Below are 16,103 nucleotides of genomic sequence, written 5' to 3' on the forward strand. Positions count from 1 at the left end.
TGACAGCTCTAGCCAGGGATTTGTTTAGCTAATTTAGAGTAATGGAGAAGAGAAATTAATCACTTTAACAGTGATGCTCCCCGGCCTGGCAAGGCTGGGAGTCATCCCCCCCCCATCAGCAAGGCACCCCCAGTTCTCCCGCTGTTTCCATGTGTGTTTGCCTCTGATCTGAGAGTTCAGGGATGTAATAACAGGGCTGGAGTACCAGGCCAGATGCTGTCAGCGTGGAGAAAAAACAAGGCAGCTTCCAAGTGCTTCCAGCAAGGTTAAAGCAAACAGGACTATCTGCTCCGAGCGCTCGGGAGTGCTGGTGCTCCCAAAGCAAAGAATGGGACAGGAGCCCCTCAGCCTGCTCTGCCCCAGCTGGGGAGAACCTGATCACCAACTGCTGCTTCATCAGTGATGGATGAAGGGAACAGTGCTGGGGTGGAGGATCCTGCACATGGCACTGCCCCTCTCCCGGTGTGTCACTCCCATGGGAAGCTGCAAGGTGAGGGCTCTGACACTCAGCTGGCAGGGCTGGGCTCTGTCATCTGGAGGAGAAAGTCTCACTTAGGAAGAAAGTCAGAAATACGTTCATTTCCAGCTCTGTTTTTTCTTTCTTTTTTTTTTATAGTCATTCAACATGAATACCTTGCTTTTTCATATTCAGCTCCAGAAAAAAAAAAAACTATATAAAATTATTCTGCTCAGCTAAATACTGAAAACATTTCCTTTTATCAGTAAAAAAATCCCCACCACAACCCTTTTTCAATCTATCCTCTGTGTTCTGCCACTGTCAGGTATACTTAACATGCTTCAGGCATATCCCCTTTCCAAACAAATGAAGATATAAGTTCATGGCAGCTGCGACATGAACAGAATCCATATTGTGAACTCAAACAAATGCCATTATAATTCCTTGTTTGCTTAACATTTATGATCACTCTACTCTCAGCCATTGTCATGCGTGGCAGTCTGTATTCCTTCTCCCACACACTTGTTTACAAGTCTAACGTGAGGCTGCTTAGACCTCCTCAGCATGTTTAATTTCCCGTGCATTGTTCCCTAGGCCTCCTCTAAGAGGCGGGAATGTTTTCAAGTGAAGGCTGTTGTCTCCCATTTCCCTGTTACAATCGTGCCCAGAAAAGAGCTTTTCTGACCTTCACCACCAACCCAGAGCATGGGTGCAGCTTGTTTGCTGTGGAGTTGCTCTAATATGGGACTTGCAGTCACTGAAAAGCATTAGAAACCCACATTTCATCATTTATAGGTGCAATCCAAAACTCATCTCCTTTTATAGGCCCTGGCTTAATAATTGTGGCTGCAGAATAGCCGCCGGTATTATTCCCAGAATAAGAACTCCTGAACTTAAACAAGCCTAATGCAATAAGGGAGAGATGGAAGCAGCAGAGCTTTTATGTACAGAAATGATGCCAGCTTGTAAAAATGTGGAGGCTGTAAAATAATGTCTTTAATTATATACGGGGAAGGAAGGTTTTCAGCAGCAGATGTCTAAAGATAGGCTCTCAAAACACAGACCTGTCAGTGAACTCGGTGGGAAAGAGAAATGGAGAAGACATTCAGGTGTGGAATGACAGGGGGCAGGTCAGCTTTCCTGGGATGAATGTGTGCAGGTGTGAGTGTGTAAATCAGGACTGGCCACTCCATTACAACCGTTATAATTGATAGGAGGATTTAAAAGGAAGATTAAGAAGGAAGAGCAGGACCAGTGGACTGTGAATGATGCACAGCGGGGATCCTGATCTCTGCTCTTGCCTTTGAACCTGTGCCTAGTGTTCTCCTCCTGGTCCAGCCCTCAGCAGTGCAGGGAAGAGCTGTCCCCCCCCTTGTCCTGGATTTTGGTTTCATTTAATCATATTTGGCCTTTGTGGTGCTGATGTAGGACCTACAGAGGTCAGCTATTGCAGGTCCATGGTCAGAAGATGTTCAGGGCTGACAAACAGGAACCAGTGAGGAATTCCTGATGATGGGACTAGAACATACAAAAGTATCTGTAGTGAATCAGTGTGTCCTAATAATCCATCTTGAGGTATAGGGTGAAATTCTTCTGTCACAGACTGTAAAAGAACGATCCTAAAAGAAACCAGGCTCATGTTCCTAAGCCAGGTTGGGTCCAGGGCTTTCCCAGAGCACTCTCACACCTCGTGGAGAACCCAGCTGAGCTGCTCCTCAGTGGCTCTCAACACACTAATAATTGAAAAATTTTGGGAGAAAAAAAACAAAGAAAAACCAATTACAACCCTGGTTGAATTTTTCTTGCTTTCATCAGGATTTCTTATCACACCTGGAAAAAAGTATTTTTGTCCAAGGCTTTTCAGTAATTGGAGATGTGTGGGAAGTTTTACCCACCACTTAAATCAGAACAATTGCCTTATTTTAAAAAGGATTATCCTAATGTTGAGCTTTCTTTTTTTTTTAATGTTTTATAATAAAGTCCCAGAAATAAAGGCTGCAATGTAGTTGCAATAGAATTTACATTAGCATATTTGGAGAGTTTTTTGATCATTTTTGCATGAATTAGAATGAAGTATTCTGTAAAAATTAAGCATTATATGCAAATGAGTGCAACAAACCTACATTTTGAATAATAATAATTCATTATCTCCCTCTAATATATGTAAGTGGCTTCCTCTTTTTTTAAAAATTAAAAAAAAAAGGAAATGCACTGTAGACATTAATTCAGCACAGCAGAAGTTTACAGAGGAGATCCACTGAAATTATAATACAACACATTCCTCATTTGCATAAATCCCAGAATCCCACCTGCCCAAACCCTCCAGCTATTAATAGGTGATATGAATGTCACTTGATGCTCATTTATAATATTGTTGCTGTAATATAATGCATATTTAGGGCAGATTTTAAGAATCATTGTAATTAACAAAGCACACCATTACCGGCAAGTGTTTATTTGTGTTATAGGATAAAGATGTTGCACTTGGAAACAATTATAACTGCAGAAGTGTTGAATTACCCCCTTTGGAAGTGTTGCCTTCCTTTAGTGAGTGCAGTGGATTTCCACAGGCTACTTGCATGTGAAAAAATGGTTTACAGAAACAACATGTCTGTGTATCTGCAATGATAATGATCGTTCATTGCCAGGCCGTGTCTGTATGACATGAATTTATTCTTCACCCCAGGGCTGTCTATGGTTGAAAGCTTTATTTCTCCTTTATAATTCTTTATGGGGAAACTCAGTTATTGTTCCGTTAAACCAGGCTCTTTGGAAGGGCTTAACAGTGCTAAATGTGCTTTTCCAGGGTAAATTACCGTGCCCTCTTCTGTTGTTACTGTCTGCCATGATATGTCCAGGACAGAGTGAATCATCTAATCCTAAAATCACAGCATATCTTGAGCTGGAAGGGACCCACCAGGATCAATAGTCCAACTCCAGGCCCTGCACAGGACACCCCAACAATCACACCCTGTGCCTGAGAGGATCATCCAAACCCTCCTGGAGCTCTGGCAGCCTTGGGGCTGTGCCCACTGCCCTGGGGAGCCTGGTCAGTGCCCAACCACCCTCTGGGGGAAGAACCTTTTCCTGAAATCCAATCTAAACCTGCCCTGACACAAGTGTGACTAATTCCAATGTGACTTACTCAAAACTTTATGGAAGCAAAATGGTTTTTTGGTAGAAATTACACAGGAGGGTTTCACTGTTCAGGTTCATACTGAATTCCTTCCACAGGAATTCTCCAGTTGACTCCAGTATGGATAAGGCCTCACTAAATGCCTCATGATTATGTAGAACAGCTTGGGCTGGAAGGGACTTAAAAATCAACTAGTTCTCCACCCCCCACCATGGGCAGGGACACCTTCCACCAGCCCAGGTTGCTCCAAGCCCCATCCAACCTGGCCTTGGACACCTCCAGGAGTGGTGCAGCCACAGCTTCTCTGGGCAACCTGCACCAGGGCCTCCCCACCCTCACAAGGAAGAATTCCTTCCTAATATTCATTCTAAACCTGTCCTCTGCCAGTTTGAAGCCATTCCCCCTTGTCCTGTCACTCCAGACCCTTGTCAGAAGCCCCTCTCCAGCTCTCTTGGAGCCCCTTTGACTACTGGAAGGTGCTAGAAGGTCTCTCCATGAATCCCACACATCAGCAGGAATCTCCATGCCCAGTCTCCCCTTGCATGCACAGGTGCTTTTACCCCCCAGAACAGAGACCCTTCCTCACACCACCAGCTGTCCCCTCTGCCAGGGCTCTGATGAGGCACCAAAAGCCCACCAGGGACTCCACACAGTCCCTCCTTGCTGCTGAATGAACCTCCTCTGCTGGTGTAGATGTTCTCATAGGTCCCACCTTGGGCAACAGCCCCCATGTCCCAGCTGAGAAGGTTTAGAATAAAATCTCTTCCAGCAACAGCAGAGCCGTAGGAAAAGATGAGGCAAGAATCTCATGCCTTTTATGTGAGTGGATTTATTCATCCAAATTTGAATTTTTAATGGAAATCTCTTTAAAATTTCAGGGTTTTGAGAATTTCTACCTCTTTCTTTATAGAATTGGTTGTATCCTGCCTACAGTGCAGAGTTGATTGAGGCAGATATAGCTATAGATTTAGTAGTCTCCAGGCTCTGCTTAGGACAGATTTCAGTTTAGATTTTAACTAACTGACATGTCAAGAAAACAGTGTTCCTTTCCCCTCCCCACCTCCTTTTCTCTCTTTCTTCTGAAATATTTCGACAACATTGAAAAATAATCTCGAGCACTTTCCACAGGGAAGACAGCAAAAAAAGCAATGTTCTTTTTTTCTTTTTCGTCAGAAAAACCTTAACCAAATTTGATAGAAATACATCTGTTCAGAGGCTCCAGGAACAACAAGAAAAAAAGACAAATGGAAGCTCTCCCAGTGCTTGCCTGAGCACTGCTGAGAACAGAGACTTGTTGATCCTCGGGCTTTCTGGTCGCCCGAGGAAAAGAAATAATTAAAAACATTAAGTGAACAAAACACTCTCTGAAAAACAGAGCCAACCTCTTTAGCTGAAAACCCATCTCGTCTCTCAAAGTCCTTCAGGTGGCTGAGCAGCTCCCACGCTCAGGCCACGGTTACAGACCCTTCCAGCAGCGGGGTGTTTTCACCACCCCAATTATTTCGGAGTCCCTGCTCCTCCCACTGAGGGCACTTTTTATGTGTCACCCTCAGCTTAGGAAGAACAATGTGCTGTATAAGACCAGTGGTTTGGTACAATCAAATCCATCTCAGTTCCTGCTCTTCCTCTCTCAGCCGTGGCAATGCTCTGTGAGGGCTGTTATGAGTCGCAATCATCGGGAAGTCACCCCGGGTCATCCGTGGGTTCAGATGCACTTTATCAGATTGACGCCACTCCTTTTCCCTGCCACATCCTCCAGCAGCTTTCTCATTTTGATGCCTTCATCTCAGCTCCCCACTGGAGATCACCCACCCCCAGAAGGGCTGGAGGGAAAATGTGCCTGTGTGAGAGTGATCCGAGTGCAGGAGCAGCGGAGAAGCCTCGGAGCTCTCTGTGTTTCCAGTGAAGTGGCTTATGAAGCAATCGCTGTGCTTTAGCCTTGTGCCTGCCCTGGTGTCCTGCAGGCTCCCCCTCCTGACTCCCAGGCATGACTTTGGAAAAAAGAAAATTAAATTAAAAAAAAAAAAGAGAGAGAAGAAGAAGAAGAAGAAAGAAATAAGCCAGCAAAACATTCTGTCGCCTGGAGAACGGGTGCTTGGCTTGGCCAGGAATTAGGGACCCAGGCTGCAAGGGGTGAGTACAGCTCATGGAGAGCAGCAGTTTGCAGGGCAGGTGTTTTCTGTTGCAGGTGTTTTACTGTTCTCGAGGAGCTTTGACACCTGAAGGCTGATCCTTAGAGTTCTTTCTGCCACCTTTCTGCAGCTTTCCCCACCCCAGGGTGCTGTGTCTGAGCAGAGTTGGCACCAGAAATTGGCATCTCCTGGGTGGCTGCACGACAGCAAAGCAGATCCCAGGGGATTCTATGGGAGTATTCCTGTGCCCACCTACATCACGTGCAAAAAATGCAGATGCTTGGCTCTGGATCTGCCAGCCCACACAGCCCTCACAGCCACAGCTCCAGGGGAGAGCAGACACCCAGCCTGCCACACCGATGAGCCCAGTGACACGTGTGTCCCAAACCACAGCGAGAAAAGGAGGAAAGTCATGGCCAACCTCTCTCCTTGTGGTGATCTCCAGGAAAGCTGCTGACACTTGGAAGTTGACACCCCAAAAATTTCAGTGACAAAGTGTGCCCAGGAAAAAGAGGTGAAGAGGGGACCCAGGTGGGACTGACCTGTTCCATCCCTGTTCCTGTCTGAGGGACCCGCAGTGGGATGAGGGCACAAAGCCACCCACAAACCCTCTGCTCTTCCCTTGCTGTGCTGAGGCTCCTGCCTGCACAAAGCTCACACAGCTGCCTATAAATAAACACACCAGCCTCAATGTCAGCTCCCCTCAGCCCTGGGGTTTAAATATAGGGATTGGCTCTGCTCCAGGAGGAGGTACAAGTGGTTTCAGACTCAAACAAATTGTTATGAATCCCATTTGCAGTGTGAATATGCTTAGTGAATGTTTCTTTTTCTAATGAGACCAAAATAGCAATTAGCAGGAGTGCTAATGCTACAAATCCTGAGCAATAGGCACATATATATTTTTATCCTTAAGATTATTTACATCTGGCTTCAAATGCAGGAGCCATCTTGTCTAAATGTTTATGTCTCACATCACACCTGTATCTTGCTATTTCCCATTTAGGCAGGGTCAGATTGAGATGTGCAGGGCAAAAATACTGGCTTTGAATCAGAGCAGATCTGAGTCCTCATTGCTGGTAAATCCCAGCACTTTTTTTCTCTTCTGGTTTTGTTTTACTTGTCTTGAAGATGATATAGAAGCAGAGCTTTTTCTCCCTCCTTCTTTGCTTGCTGCTTTCAGGTTTTGCTATCAGGGTTTTCTTTTTTTTTTTTCTTTTTTTTTCTTTTTTTTATCTTCTCCTTTTTTTTCCCCTTCCCCTACAGCCAACAGAATGGTTGGTGAATACAAAATTAGCCAATTCAGACAGAGGCCGAACATCCCAGGAGAGCAGGAGAGAAAGAGAGAGAGAGAGAGAGAAATGATCAGCCCTTGCCAAACAGTCTCTCTCTACTCCACCATGTATTTCTCCCTTTCCTTGAAAATCACATGAAACAAATTAATATTACAGGGAATGTAAATTCCCAGTATATTCAGGGACTGACCATCAGTGATCCTGTTGCCTGAAGTGTTTCCCTGCTCTGCCCATGCACTGCTGCAGTTCCATCCCAACAACCCTGCTGCTGCCAGCCCTTGAACACCTGCAGGAAAAGGGCATTTTTTTCATCTTTTCCATATGAACCAACAGGTCTGACCAAACCCCTCTGGGATGAAGCCACACAAGCAAATGCCCCTCCTGCTGATTCTGCTCATTTAAGGTGTGTGTAGGTCTTGCCTGTCATCTGAAGGGGGATGTTTTGGCCTGAATTCCTGCTGGGATGAGCACTTGGGATCACCACTGGCTCATGGCCTGGGAACTCCTGGTCTGTGTGGGGAGGCAGGGATGCTTCCTGATGCTCCCTGCTCTCCTGGCTCCCACACTAAGCACCTGCTGCAGATTATTAATGAAAACCATGGAGTTCAGAGGCAGTTTTTATCCTGAACAGAGCTGGGACACATCTTGGGGCCTCCAGCTGGGATTGCACAGTGAAGCCCATCCATGCAACACAGGAGGCAGTGTTTGTAATGCAGGTGTGGTGAACTTCACAGGGACATTGTTCCTCTGAGGAGCCAGGGAATCATGGAATGGTTTGGGTTGGAAGGGACCTTAAAGATCATCTCATTCCAACCCCCTGCCATGGACAGTGACAGCTTCCACTAGACCAGGTCGCTCAGAGCTCCATCTAACTCAGCCTTAAACATCCTCCTTAGATTATTAAAATTTGCTAAGTCCTTTGAGTCCACTGAGAGTCTGAGTGGTAGCCTAAAAGATGATTTTAAAACACTTTCCTTGCCCAATCCTAGTTTTGGGAGGAACTGATAATGACTATTGTGAAGAATGGCCTTAAAGTGGTCGGTCAGCTGGGACTGCTCTGGAATATCCTTTTCCTTTATTGCACCCTGTGAATAGGGGGAGCAATGAACTTTAAATAGAAGGGGAATCTTCAGGAGACCATCTACACTGATCTTTTGCAATAACCTTTCAAGGTCCCCATAAGGGCCAGGGCATCCAGTCCATCGAGCACCCTGGAAGGCCAAGTCAATAATGTTATTGAACAGCATCAGAAAAGGCTCCTCAGGGGTGTAGAGCTGGGACTTTGGTGCAAGAACAGGAAATAAATCCAACCTAAGCAGATATGTGCAGCAGCATGTCTGGAATAACAATATTATTGGCAGCAGCAGCAGTGTGGAGGTGCAAGGCTACCAGATATCCCTGGAACTCGTGGGAATGGGTTTTTAGCTGGATTGGTTTCCAGCTACCTGTTGTGCAGAGTCTTTTAGCCTTTCCAGAGCCCCTGACTTTTCCCATCACCGCTTCCCTCACATTTCTCCTCTCCCCTCTCCCTGGTTCCTAACCCAGCTCCATCTCCCAAGAATGGCTGATTTCCAAAGAGCCAGCAAGTGCCTGAGAATCGTGTAATTACAATATAATTAATGAATTAAAAGAATGAGATGTTTTAAGTGCTTTCAATATGCCAGTCCCTATAATTATCTGCAGAAAACGTGTTCATTAACAATCTCAGAGTGTGAGGCTGTGGCTCCTGCCTCTCAGTGCTTCTTTCTCTGCCTAGTTGGAGGTGGAGGTGGGAGCAGGGAAAGGGCTTTTGCAAATCTTCTGAAAGCTTTGCTTTCTCCCTGGGTTTAGAGCAAGTTGAAATAGGAGTGAGAGTCTGCAGAATATCTGGCAGATCCCAGCAGTGGTGGAGGCAGCACGATTCTCTAGATCAGGGTCACAGGACCTGTGTCCAAACCCTGGCTCTGCCATGTGAGTTCCATGTGTGAACTCAGAGGGGTGTGTGTGTTTTAGAAGCAGAGTGTTCATCCCCTGCCCCAGGCAGCCCCATGCCATGGATGGGAAGTGCAGTCATTTCTACTAGAACAGAGGAGCTTTTTGTATAAATGATTGGACACCATTTTTCATTGTTAAATCATGGCTGGTGCTTATCCTAGCAAGGGAATTGCTGGGTCTGGTTTGTACTGGGAGAAATACTGGGCTTTTCCTCTCCTGGATTTGCTGAACAGGACCAAGGAGAGGTGGGGCTCAGTCATTGGGAGGTTTGCAATGCTTTCTTCAAGACATGGTGGTGTGCTGGAAGAGCCTGGTTTTACTCACATGAGTGTCAATCAAGAGCAATTCCTTTGATGCCAATGGAGTGACTGCCACAAGTGAGAGGTGAACATGGACTATTGCTATTGAAAGTACTTAAAACATCTCTTGAGGGCACTCTGATGAGGGAGCTGCTCTGCAAGGCTGACTGACAGGGCACAGCTCTACTCAGTGTCCATCCTTCCCAGGGTCCTAAATTCTAAATTAACTCAGCCCTAGATGTGACTGACACATTCTCTGTCTGCAACATCTTAGCGGGCTGCAGGCTCCTCAAATTGTGTTTTGATAAACTTGGGGAATAAATGGCCAGTTCAGCTGGAAGGGCTGAGCAGGCAGCACACAGATATTGGCCCAGTGTCCAGTTTATGGAAATGACAAAGGATGAATTACAGGGTTATCTCCACACTTTAACAAATCCCTGTGTTTCCACTGCCATAACCTGTTCTTGCTGAGAAGGCAAGATCCCCCAGCAGACAAGGTTAAACATCCAGGGCTGAGGAAGAAGCTTAAAGAACTACAGTGAGGGCAAATGTTAATGAAGGAAGACTTTTTCTGAGGAAAAAACCAGCCCCAGGCTGACAGGGTTTGGTGCTGGTGGGCAGGAGAGCCTTGACATTCTCATTCAGAGGGACCTGTGTCCAGAGTGCTCTTCCCCTTGGATGTGGCTTTCCCAGCACCCTCAAGCACTGCCATCAAGGGAAGATCCAAGATTTGATGTGATTGTGCTTTTTAAGCTAAATGGGAGAGAATTAAGCGAAGGGACACAATTACAGCCAGAGCTGCTTCCTCTCAGTGTCTTCACGTGGGAGTGGGTGGCAGCAGGAGCCCAGCTCTGCAATTACAGCTGCACATCCCAACCTCCAAAAATATTGGCTTTGACTTTCAAAGCCTGGGAGCCTGAGGAGGCTGTTCCTGCCCTGGGTGTGAAGGATTAATCAGTCACTTAGTATTATAGGAAGTAGAACATTTCAGTGGAATAGGGAGAAAAAGGTTTCCTTGTCTCGCAAACCTGTCTCACCCTCAGACAGAATGAGAAGGCAGAATTGTGAAAATGTTCACAAAACCGAGCTCTGGAAAATATAATTTAAATAATTTTGAAATATCATGCTTTGATTTGGGCATTTTTCTGAAAAAAACTGCTTCAGTTTGTAACAGACAAGTAATTTTAAAAGGGAAATCTGGAAGGTTTTGTTTCAAAGTGAGAAAATGGAAATTTTGGCAATCTTAAAAGGAATAATGTTTTTGCTTTATGTAAAAAAGTCATGAAAACTGTCTCTTTACTGCAAATATTTTCATTTTTGACAGTTTGCTATTTTTCAACCGAAAAGTGTTATTAGAAACATCTGAAAATATACACAGAAGGAAAGAACTTTTCTGTGGTAGGGAAGACAGGTACATTTCTGTGGAATAAAATGAGTTTCTTGATGTCTGCTGAGCACTGCTCTGAGATTAAATCATGAGCACAGAAAACATGGTTTATTGGGGCTTTTTTGTTGTTTTTTCCTCTGTAGGAGGAGGTCAGGTCATATGACTGCCTGTAATATTTTGGCGCTACCTAAATCCAGCAAATACATCCTGAATATAAACCACACATTAATATATAATGGGCACAGAGATCAGGCTCTGACTGGGCTGATTTACCCGCGGGATGAATCAGCTCCGCCGTGTCGACCCAACTATTCACCCTGTTTGCTCTTTAATTGCCTCTCCAGCTTTTGTGTCCATCTGCCAGCGACGAGGCGAGCGCTGCCCTGGCACTGCCAGCACGGGGGCCCTGGCAGAGAGGAGCCATCTGGCCCCCCCTGTCCCCAGTGCCACCAACAGCAGCAGTGTGGGAGGGAGCCAAGCTCGGCTCTGCCGCAGCATAAGGCGGGACTCGGCGGGAGCTCCCGGCCGGGCATCGGCTCTTCTGAACATCTTCAGCCAGGCTGGGAATTTTCAGGGCGGTGAGCCATGGCCTAGAAAGCCAGGACATCATCTGAGAATTTCAGTGCATATCAGAGAAGAGCAGCCTTTTGATTTTTCTTTTTCTTTTCTTTTTCTTTTCTTTTTTTTTTGTTTTTTTCCATCCTGCGATGGCCGCGAGTGTTGCGTCCCTGGTAATAAGAGCAGCTCAAGGCAAGGGAAAAGCTGCAGGATAAGACAGAAGAATTAAAGGGGAAGACAATGTTAAAATATAAAATACATTCTGCATCCAGGAGCACTTCTGCTTCTAAATCACCAAGCAAAAAATTGATCATGGACAGAACATCGAAATCAAAGAATGGTTTGGGTTGGATGGGACCTTAAAGATCATCTAGTCCAACTTCCCTGACGTGGAGACACTTTCCACTAGATCAAGTTGCTCTTTTGACATCCAGATCTATTCCTTCTTGTGCTGCAGGTTCAAAGCATGGCATTGAAGAAGAATTTGAACCAAACCTTATCTGAAGAATATAAATTATAACATTTTGCTTCCTGACACAGTTCTCAGCAAGCACAATTCATTAACTTTCCTGAAGTGCTTTTAAATCTCCCGTTTCAGGCACTACACAGGTATTCAAAACAGAGTTCACAGAGCTAGCTGAAACCACTTAAAATGAAATTAAAATGCCATAATTCCAGATTAAGGTAAATCACACTCAGAAAAGTTCCGATGACAAGTTTATGAATTTTTCTGTGTTTGTGGGGGCTGCAGGAGTCCTGGGAGATATAAAAAAGCAATTTTTTTGACAATCATTCTGAGATTGAAAATTCCACACCACTTTTAGAATTTAAAATTTCATCTCTGTCTCGCAGAGCTGGGAAAGGATGGAGGGAGAACTGGAAATACGGAGAGAAAAAAGGAAGAGAGCCATGGCCAACCTCTCTCCCTGTGGTGATCTGCGGGAAAGCTGCTGACACTTTGAAATTCAGACCCCAAAAATTTCAGTGAGCAAAGTGTGCCCAGGAAAAAGAGATGAAGAGGGGACCCAGGTGGGACTGACCTGTTCTCCATCCCTAAAGCTGCCAGGGGAAGACACCTGGGAGGGACTAATCCATAGGTGATCTGAGAGTCCACTGGTTAATATTGAAGGGGTAGGCAAGCTGTCCTTTTAATATGTGAGGATGTCTGCCTGGTGCTCTCTGTTCTCCCTGTGTTCAATAATGTAAATAAAGTCTTTAAGAAGCCCATTACTTTCATCTGCAGTTCTGAGAGAATTGCTCAGATTCTCCCTTGGCAGTTCTGTTTGTGCATAATAACAATACTAATAAAAAACCACGGGAAAGCAACCAACCCAAAACAAAAAAAGATAATAACAGTAAGAGCAGTAATAAAATAAAGTTTTGCCTTTATAGATGTTTCTTTCATTCGAAATTAAAAAAGAAGAAAATTGGAAAGACTTTGCTGGCATCCAGCTCCTCTCTTGGCACTTGTGAATTTAATGAGGGGCAGGATTTGCCTTTTTGGGGAGGGAGTCTCCTGATGCTCCCAGCACTGGCAGCATCCATGGGCCAGCCAGGGCAGGCTGTGGGGCTTTTTTTCTCTCTTTCACACTAATTTCACTCTGCCTTTCAAATTTATTTTTTTATTTGCCCCTTTCACTCTTTGAGATTCTCTTCTCACCTTTCATGCTGGTTCCTTTGTCATCTCATCCAGCCTCCACTGGCTGTCCACACTCTTTGATTTTGGCCTTGAGCTGGTCACTTGAATCACAGGCAATAGAAATGTGCTTCCCCACTGTGCTCTTGTCCTCCCAAACAGCCTCTGAAGGGCTAAGCCTGATGCCAGTGAGCTCCTTGGGATGCTTCTTGAAGAGAACATGAAGACAGTTACAATTTTTCCTCAGTTAAAATGAGTCCCCATAAATGTAACCATGGTAGACCTACATCACTTGCTCAGGTGGTGCCTCACTATTGCTCATCTCAGCTGAGCAGGACAAACACAAGGGATCCAGGCTTTGCTGGATCTCAGATTAAGTTGAAACTGTCTCTGAAGTCATGTTCCTTTGCTAAAATATTGTTTTGGAAACAAAGTGGGGGAAAATTGGGGAAAACTAAACTGTGTCAAACCAGCTCTTTCAATATTTTAACTGTATGACATTTATATTAGAGATTTTGAAAACCTTTCCACTTTGAATTACATTATTATTATATTATAATTAGTTTACATTATATATACATTTTTAATATTATTATTGTTGTTGTTATTATTGTTACTGTTATTGTTGTTAATTTTTTTGCTGATTGAAGACTAGAAACAAAGCTTTTTGTGGAAATAATACATCCATCTAAATTCAGATATGTTATTTACTTGGATGGGGTTTTTTAACTAATTTTTTTTTAACTCTTCTACTCCACAGAGAATTTTCAAAAGCCTGTTATTTTGATGCTATTTGACACTATGTCGAGTTTAAAAATTTAGATGGTCTTGCCAAAACTGAGCTGTCCCAATCCACCACCAGTGACCTGAAGCTTTTCCTTGCCAACCCAAGAGGACAAAATCTCTGTTCCCTCAAACGACATTTCTTCAGCTCAGGATCAGGAACTATCCTGATTCCATCAAAAAGCCTTACTTCTCCACTGCAGAATCATGTTTCTAAAGGAGTCATTTTAAGGTCAAGTTTGTTCTGTTCCATTTTCCCTGCATAAACTGAACCACGCTCGTTGGTCCTCACACCATTCACTCTCTGCTTTGCTCAGCTCATCTCTTTGGTCTCCCTTCCCCAGGCCAACCTATTTCCCAGGGAAGGAACTTATAAACATTTTATTGTGCATCTCTGTGAGTCAGTCTTTGCTTTGATTGAATTCAACAAGTTAGTGAACAGCAAGCAAACGCTGTGGTTGGAAAAGACAGCGAGGGATGCTCCATCCCAGCTGCTGGGGTGAGCACTCAGCAGAGACAGATTAAAGCAGAGTAAACGTGGACCCCTTTGGAGTCCCACTACTCATAACAGTGGGATTGAAAACTGCTTAGGCAACATATCATCATTTCTGCCTTTAAACACCCGTTGGAGTCATGCAAGTTGCCAGGAAATACTAAGCCAGGCGCAAAGTTCAAACCCCATCTCTGAAGGATCCTGCTCTCTGCTGCTTCTTCATCCCCACCACCACCAGCTCCCCTATCCCCCCTGCATAACCTCCAGCAAGATCACTGGAGTTTCAGGAGAACAAGTTTAGTCTGTAATTAAAAAAAAACCCCACCTTTTTTTCCCATTGTTCCATTGAAACAAAAAGATAATTCCATTAAAACAAAAGCCTGTCTCAGTAGCGCTTCCATTTCCATCACATTTTCAGCAGAAGAAAATACAAACACCCAGTTTAGCTTTTCGTTTTGTTAAAGTGGGATTTTTTTTTTTTTCTTTTGGCTGTGGTAAAAATGTTCATTTGGATGATACTGTTGAAGTCACACTCTTTAAACACATGGCTTGTGCTGAAACAACGAACAAATATTATTTGATGTTTTCTGCTGTGTTCGTTTTCATTATAATGGCTCGACATCGTTGGAGTTGGAGAAGTTCATAAAAATCAAACATCATGATGCTTCCTGATAATATTTTGACAGTTTTGATCTGGGGGTAATTTTGCATTTGAGTTTTGGTGTGTAACAAAAGCAAGTGTTAAAATTTCAGGAAATTAGCTCTGCCTGTTCTGATCAAGGGGGATGGAGTGTTTCCCAGTGATGATGTTTGGACAGTGGTTGTGATGAGAAGCCCTTCTGCAACTGATCTAGTAAAAGAGGAATTTTTTTTCCTATAATTAAAGAGGGTTGGCAGTTTAAATTTGTGATGATAAAGAGCTACAGATTAACACAAATAAAAATGCTTTAGAAACCCAATAAAATTTTATTTAGCAAAAAGGAGAGTATTTAAGGGGAGAAAAAATGAGATCTTTTTCAACTATTACTCTCTCTGTTTAAATTTGAATGAATAGCAGGGGAAGAGCCTCACATCCATCACTCAGCTTCCCTAAAAACACAGATTTAAAAAAAAAAACACCACAACTCCATCTTGTTTGTTAAATTAAGGTATTAGAACCTGTCTCTCTCTGCTCATCTCTTCTTCTCCAGGCCAGGATTATGCTTTGATTTGTAATAAAATTTGACACAAATCTGACAATATTTTGACCAGGCTTTGCATTCAGGAGATTAAAATAAGCAGCTGGAAACGGCAGCATCCTTGCACTTACATCCCTGGCCTTCTTCCTGCTGCTCCTCTGGCTGGTCACCTCCAGCTCCTGCATCCTCCTCTCTGCTTTCTGCTCCTCATGGCCAGGCTCTGGGAGCCTCCTTGGTCCCTTCCCTCTGCCTCAGGCCCTCATGTCACCTTGAGGAGAAGGACTTTCACCCACTCCCTCCATCCTCCCCACTCCCTCCCTGTGCTGTATCCTCACGGTTCCATCGCTGTCCCTCACATTTCCTCACAAATTGAATCCATCACGACCTGTATGAATAAATCCCCGAGAGAATAAAAGTTCTGGGAGGTAATTGAATCACACAAGAGTGATGGGGCTTGCTTTTTTTTTTTTTTTTTTTTCCCTTCCTTTGACTCATTCCCAGACGAGGTTCAATCAGCATTCATTACTCCCACCTCCCTCCATCTGAGGAACTGGAGGAAGGAGGACTCTTTGTCTCCTGATTAAATCTCCCAAACATGATGGCCTATCAAGCTCAGTAATTTGTGAGCCAGGAAACAGGAGATTTTAATTCAACACAGATAAAAAGGTGAGACCCACAGAACCAGCTGAGAACAGAGCAACAAAGTCCTATTGAGCTTATGATGGCTTAAGATTTTCCTTTTCAAAGGACAGTTTGATTAAAAAGTGTTTAAAAATAT

The sequence above is a fragment of the Manacus candei genome, unplaced genomic scaffold, assembly GCF_025592945.1.
Source record: "Manacus candei isolate 608988 ecotype Guabito, Panama unplaced genomic scaffold, ASM2559294v1 h1tg000071l, whole genome shotgun sequence".
Lineage (NCBI taxonomy): Eukaryota > Metazoa > Chordata > Aves > Passeriformes > Pipridae > Manacus > Manacus candei.